The sequence below is a fragment of the Palaemon carinicauda genome, chromosome 5 (assembly GCF_036898095.1).
Source record: "Palaemon carinicauda isolate YSFRI2023 chromosome 5, ASM3689809v2, whole genome shotgun sequence".
Taxonomy (NCBI): domain Eukaryota; kingdom Metazoa; phylum Arthropoda; class Malacostraca; order Decapoda; family Palaemonidae; genus Palaemon; species Palaemon carinicauda.
In genome coordinates, this window is record NC_090729.1 from 121,307,537 (window position 1) to 121,315,036 (window position 7,500).

The 7,500-nt window shown below is 34.1% G+C and overlaps 1 protein-coding gene across 1 annotated transcript in view; it reads right to left on the bottom strand.

Moving 5' to 3' along the window:
* LOC137641454 (low density lipoprotein receptor adapter protein 1-B-like) overlaps positions 1-7,500 on the bottom strand; it is a 174,198-nt gene that overhangs the window by 44,442 nt on the left and 122,256 nt on the right. The window lies entirely within an intron of this gene.

The following is a 7,500-nucleotide window of genomic DNA, read 5'->3' on the forward strand; positions in this document are numbered from 1 at the left end:
ACCAGTTACTAGGAGAGCCCCTCAAAGGGCATAGAATTTCACAGGGGCCTATGAAACCAAAGAGACCGTAAGGTGTTTGGGGCTAAACAGCTAATCCCCTGGACTGACCCTTGTCCCTTGTGTCTGCTCTGGAGACCGTAATGCAATTAGTACGAGTTTCCTGTCTAGCTTTGGCCTGGCTCGCAAAGTTCCGAATCGTAAACCAAACAACATTCTTCCCGGAAACGGGGATTTTATTTTCCACGTGTGATGGGACTTTTTGTTTAGTGACCAGGCTGTTTTTTTTATGTATAATGGCTGTTTATTGTTATTTCTATTCTTCTGAAGCAAAGGAAATTTAATAAAAACGTTTTTTTTTTTTTTCTAATGTAAACTTATTGGCACTGTTCATTTTCTGCAGGAAAAAAATGAACAGTTACTTATGAGGTCACAATCTTTTTTTAACTGATTAAATTAAAAACAGTTTATAAAATAAATTATCATTAGTATTACCTTTATGATTAACAGTGTTGGACTATTCTGACTCTTATATAAATTCTCCAATCAAGTATTACAAGTATCATACAATTAACAACTTCTCCCTAGATATCGTGATTTCGTAATTATGAGAAGTGCATCGAAGACCAATACAATAAACAACTTCTCCCTAGATATCGTGATTTCGTAATTATGAGAAGTGCATCGAAGACCAATACATTACTAAAAGAGCCCTTAAGTTACAAAATGCGGGGGGTTGGATTGGAAGAAAAGAAGTGGGAACAAAGGTATAGGAAAAGGCTAAAAAGTTAATACAGCTGGAGACCGTCACAACGCTGAAAGACCTGTCAAGGAGCTCCTGCAGCACTAACATGAGTTGTACTATTCACCAACGTCTTTCTCCTACCACAAACTTTAGGGAGATTACATTGATGAATCTCATTCCAGAGATGGCAATATTGTACTCTGGTTTGTTAATTAAAAGGCTACATTACTTCGTTTTCTATAACTAATGCATAAGTTTTTCATATATACAATGTACACCGGTAGGTTTTATGTATAAAATTTACACTTATAAATCTTTCCTTTACATAACATCTGTGCATTTAGTCACTAAAATAATACCTTAATTTTACAAGCTCGAAATAATAATCAACTAATTCTTGCATATCAATTTGTCTGTGTGGGAATAAATTCTTGAATTCTCTTATACACGCAGCATCAATGAGACCTTATATCAAAGAGATTCGCTCTCTCGCTTCCCTAACCATTCTCTCTAAAACATACTAACTCTATTCGACATTTTCTCTTAATTAGTTATCTTCCATGAACACTTAATAAGCCTAACGCTCTTATCCTGCCAATACTCAAGGTTAAGCCTTCCAATAATGTACATTTCCCATCACAAAATGTCCCCTAGTTGCTTGGTTCCTCAAACAACTATAACAGGCTACGTTAGCCCAACTACTTCACAACTTCTGAATGAGTTTGATTACATGCCAGCCAACAATGATTACAAGTTTATAATGATTAATGTCAATAAGAATTCAGATGAATGAACTCACACTTTCTCTATCTTTCTCAAGTCCAGTTTCTACTACTTGTTCCAAAACAGCACACTCCTTTCTCTATTTATGAAGCATGAAATAAGCTACCGGTGCATACTTTGACAGTCTTCAACCTCTGAATAACGAGATTTAGGATACCCTACAAATCTATCACAATAACCATTAACCATTAACATTTCTGAGTCAATCAATTGCCAAATTAATCAAGCATTCTACAATTTCTCAGCTGTCAGGACATTGTTTTTTTTTTGCCTAGAAAAGTACTATTGAAGCCCAAGAGAGTAAAGCTGGGATAACACTGAGCTTTTTTTTCTCCTGCAGCAAGCTGTTGCTGCCCAAAATGGAAAACATGAGAGGTTGTTGCTCGAGATATTGGCTTCCCAACTGCACGGGAAGCAGCGAGCACAAACCGCGAGCATGACTTCCGATGTAAACAACCAAGATGGCTGCTGCAGATAGGACATGCTCTTTCTTGCCAATCTTGAATCCAACAAGCTTCAAGAGATAATCAAAATCTGCTTTGTTCACCCTGTGGTAGTTATAATTCTTCAATGCACGTAATATACCGATAAAACATATTACTGCAACAGTTAGAAAATTTCTGGGTGCCATGATGATGTTAGCTGATCGATTTTGTTTACACTTTTTCCTATTTGCTCCTCAAACAGTGAGATCGTAGTGTGACGCTACAACAGTTTTGCTCATTATCATCAGCTGGAGGTTGGCGAAAACCTCGAACAAGAAATGACTAGTGTGATTCCAGTATAAGAGGGTTGTAGCTTTGAGCATCGAAGGGATTTGGCAGGAGACAGGTTGTAGTCGATGCTGGTGCAGATTCTAGGGGCAAAAGCAGTTAATCAAGTCTTTGGCTGGTGTGGAGAAAGGTATCATGTTTAATACTGTAACTTGTTTCTTAACAACAACAAAATTCAGTCCTATTGTTACTGAAGTAATCTACCTTTTGCTTTTTCCCTCAGGTCATCTCAATGCCATAAATATTTTTTACTTCCCTCTTCACTTTTCTTACCATTGTCTCCAAAGGTCTACCCCAAGGACGTCCCTTTAGCAGTTAACTCTAGTACTTTCCACTACCATTTTCCCTTTTCTGGTAGAATTGCCCAATAAACAAGCAGTTGATTCCCTTCTAGTTGGGTCTAAATATATAATTTCGTAGACTATTGTAAGATTACTTAAATCCTAATATATTTCTAAAGATTTTATTTTAAAATACATCCAATTCCCTATCCATAACAAATGAATTATAGCCTCACATGTGCCCCATATTCGTATCAGTCTAACCAGTCTTATAAAATTCATATTTTAGTATGCACTTACAGTTTTAATGTTGAATAATTTTAATACTCCGACTGTCCCTGTCATCTTTTTATCCTCTCTAACCTTCTTTCTAGGAAATCGTACCTAAACGCTTAAAACTTTCAACCATTCTCTCAACTCCTAGCTGCAATAACACAGATTCTATGGATCCCTATATCCTAATTAATGATTTCTACTTCTATTATTATTATTGTTATTATTATTATTACCAGTATCCTTATTACTAGTTAAACTACAGCCCTAATCGGAAAAATATTATTAGCCCAAGGGCTCCAACAGGGAAAATAGCAGAGTGAGAAAAGGAAATACAAAAACAGATGGAATAGTATGTCTCAGTGGACTTTCAAGCAAGAGAACTCTACCCTAAGACAATGGAAGATCATGATCTTCCATTGTCTTATGGCACTACCCAAGGCTACAGAACAACAGTTTTGGTTTAGGAGTGGCCTTCTCCTAGAAGATCTGCACACCAAAGCTAAAGAGTCTCTTCTACCCTTACCTAGTGGAGAGTAGCCACTGAACAATTACAGTGAAGTGATGAAGAATTTTTCAGTTACTTTACATTAGTGTTGTCTGGTGTGACCGGTATGGGGAGAATGTGTAAAGAGAAGGTTAGACTATTCGGTGCAAATGTTAAATTAGCCGCAACTAGAGAGAAATCCAATATATTATCTGGCCTTCAAAGAATCCAATAAGTATCTCAAAGGATGGCTGGTGCCTTGGCCAACAAACTTCATACTTGTAATGAGTTAAAACCCAGTTGTACTTTACCTCTCTCCCGTACCAAACAATCAATTGTAATATCATTTGCAATAGCAAAAAAAATTATATATCAAATCAATCTTATCAGCCTTGTCCAGCCACCTGGCATGTAGGGGATGTAGACACATCAGTGCCATAGGCATCACTTAGGTCTTTGCAACATTCTTTTGGCCCCTTTCTGCAATAACATTTTAGCCTTTTATATACCTTCGTATGTGCTCCTTTCCATCCATCTCGCCTCTCAATTCCTTATCATAGACTTATTAATGCAACAACTGGGTTTTCCCCCCAGTTGCAAATGGTGCTAAATAGCACCAGGGGCCTAGTGGCCCAAACTCATAAATTCAATCCAATCTAACAGCTTCTTGTTTTCTTTCTCATTAATACCCACTTTTCTTGTTGATAAAACCGTTCGCATAAAAAAAATTCTATAAATAAAAGATGTGAGAAATTCAATCCTGCATTGCACGAGCTCAAAATTCTTACAGATCATTCAATTTTCCCTCATCCATAATTTTACAATTGTCTGTATGTCATTTAAACAACATTAATCTAGAAAAAATAAACTCACATCACGGTCCTTCATAACCCTGAATTAAAACACTAAAAACACCTATTCTATTTAATCAACAAAAACCAAACAGGGCATATAGATATTGTTAGTTCGTTCCATTAAATATTTATCAGTGAATATCAAATGACGTCAACTTCATCAACCCTTGTTGAATTCTTAACTGCTGGCTCTAATCTAATAGAATCTATCAATCACCCATTTTTAGCAGGCGTTTATGCTTATTCAGTGGCTACTTTCCTCTTGGTAAGGGTAGAAGAGAGACTAGTTATGGTAAGCAGCTATTCTAGGAGACTCCAAAATAAAACCACTACTCTTTAGTCTTGGGTAGTGTCATAGCCTCTGTACCATGATCTTCCATTGTCTTGGGTTCTCTTGCTTCAGGGTACATTCGGTCATACTATTCTATCTTATTTCTCTTCCTTTTGTTTTCTGAAGTTTTTATAATTTAAATATGAAAGATCTAATTAAATGTTGTTACGGTTCTTAAAATATTTTATTTTCAACGTCGTTGCTTCTCTTGTAGCTTATACTGTATATTTCCTTGTTTCCTTTCCTCACTAGGCTATTTTTTCCTATTGGAGCCCTAAGGCTTATAGCATCTTGCTTTCCCAACCGGGGTTGTAGCTTAGCTTATAATAATAATAATAATAATAATAATAATAATAATGACAATAATAATAATAATAATAATAAATTAAATAAATTTTGAAAGATGTCAGGGCATCTTATCATATGGTTTTTCATTGTCTGATAACCATACTAAAATCATCTATTGCTCCAGTACATGCTCAAACTGCATTTACAGTAACATTTTCGCACTTAGACTCTTCAACTTGTGTCTACCTCATCCTTGAATTCAACCATATAATGACCAGATATATCTCTAATTTTTTATGTTCACATATATCATCACTATTACTAGCCAAGCTATAACCCTAGTTGGAAAAGTAGAATGCTATAAGGCCAAAGGCTCCAACAGGGAAAAATAGCCTAGTGAGGAAAGGAAATAAGGAAATACATAAACTACATGAAAATAAATTTTAAAAAAATTAAAATAGTTTAAGAGCAGATACAACATTAAAACCATAAAATATTTTAAGGCCAGTATCAACATTAAAACATCTTTCACATATAAACTATATAGAGATATTTATGTCAGCCTGTTCAACATAAAAACATTTACTGAGTTATATATATATATATATATATATATATATATATATATATATATAAATATATATATATATATATATATATATATATGTATATATACTGTATATATGTATATATATATATATATATTATATATATGTATGTATATATGTATATATATATTGTATACATGTATATATATATATGTGTGTGTGTGTGTGTGTGTATTCTGGCCATTCTTTGCATTCAGATCTTCCCTGACTGTACCATCCTGTACGTAAGTATGCAGTTAATTCTAACAGTCTTGTCTTCTCCACTATAAGGCTCAACACTAAAATATATTCCTGAAGTTTTATTCCAGCTGCGATCAGACTGTGGAATGACCTTCCTAATCAAGCGGTTGCATCGGTGAAACTTTTGTCAATGTTTTCAAGTTAATCAGGTTGACATGATTCACTTTTCATATTTCATATATATGTCAGATCTATTTCAAAGTTGTTTATAATCTTAAAAGTATTCTATATTGTTTTACTATTACTACTCATATATAGTTTATTTCCTTTTTCCTTTCCTCACTGGGCTATTTTCCCTGCTTTTCCAACTATAGGGATGTAGCTTAGCTGATAAAATTAATGATAATAATAATAACAAGATCAATCAGATATTTCTGACTTGATGGAGTCGTCCAATGCCTAAGATCTATCTGTGGCAGAAATTTCGTCAAAATCCGTCAATTTGTTTTGACGTTATCTTTAAAATGCCAAAAAATAGAAATCCGGATCCAGATTATCTCCAAAATTTAATGGGATCTAAGATCTATTGAAAATTTCGTCAAAATCCATCGAGTAGTTTCGACGTAATCCTGTTCTTTAAAATTGTGAAAAATGCAAATCCAGATCTAGAATCCGGATCCGGATTATCTCCAAAATTTAATGGAGTCGTCTATGATCTAAGATCTATTTGTGGTGAAAATTTCGCCAAAATCCATCTAGTAGTTTTGACGTAATCCTGTTCTTTAAAATTGTGAAAATTTCAAATCCCGATCTAGAATACGGACGGATCCGGATTATCTCCAAAATTTAATGGGGTCGCCCATGACTTATAATTTAAGATCTATTTGGGATGAAAATTTCGTCAAAATCCATCGAGTAGTTTTGACGTAATCCTGATCTTTAAAATTGTGAAAAAATGTAAATCCAGATCTAGCATCCGGATCCGGATTATCTCCAAATTTAATGGGGTCGTCTATGATCTAAGATCTATTTGTGATGAAAATTTCGTCAAAATCCATCGAGTAGTTTTGACGTAATCCTGATCTTTATAATTGTGAAAAATGCCAATCCAGATCTAGAATCCGGATCCGGATTATCTCCAAAATTTAATGGAGTCGTCTATGATCTAAGATCTATTTGTGGTGAAAATTTCGCCAAAATCCATCTAGTAGTTTTGACGTAATCCTGTTCTTCAAAATTGTGAAAATTTCAAATCCCGATCTAGAATACGGACGGATCCGGATTATCTCCAAAATTTAATGGGGTCGCCCATGACTTATAATTTAAGATCTATTTGGGATGAAAATTTCGTCAAAATCCATCGAGTAGTTTTGACGTAATCCTGATCTTTAAAATTGTGAAAAAATGCAAATCCAGATCTAGCATCCGGATCCGGATTATCTCCAAATTTAATGGGGTCGTCTATGATCTAAGATCTATTTGTGATGAAAATTTCGTCAAAATCCATCGAGTAGTTTTGACGTAATCCTGATCTTTATAATTGTGAAAAATGCAAATCCAGATCTAGAATCCGGATCCGGATTATCTCCAAAATTTAATGGGGTCGTCTATGATCTAAGATCTATTTGTGATGAAAATTTCGTCAAAATCTATCGAGTAGTTTTGTCGTAATCGTGACCACTCTGAAATTAATAACATTTTCATCTTTGGTGTTAAATAAGTAGATTAGAAAAATATATTTTTTTTAAATATATAAAGAAAAAGGTCAAGAAAAAAGTAAGAAAAAATCAGTAAATGATAGGATACTGTATAAAAGATAAAAAAGAAAATTAAAAGATACTGTATAAAGGAATAAAATTAAATATAAAGAAAATAATAACGGTTAAATTCAATTTTCTTA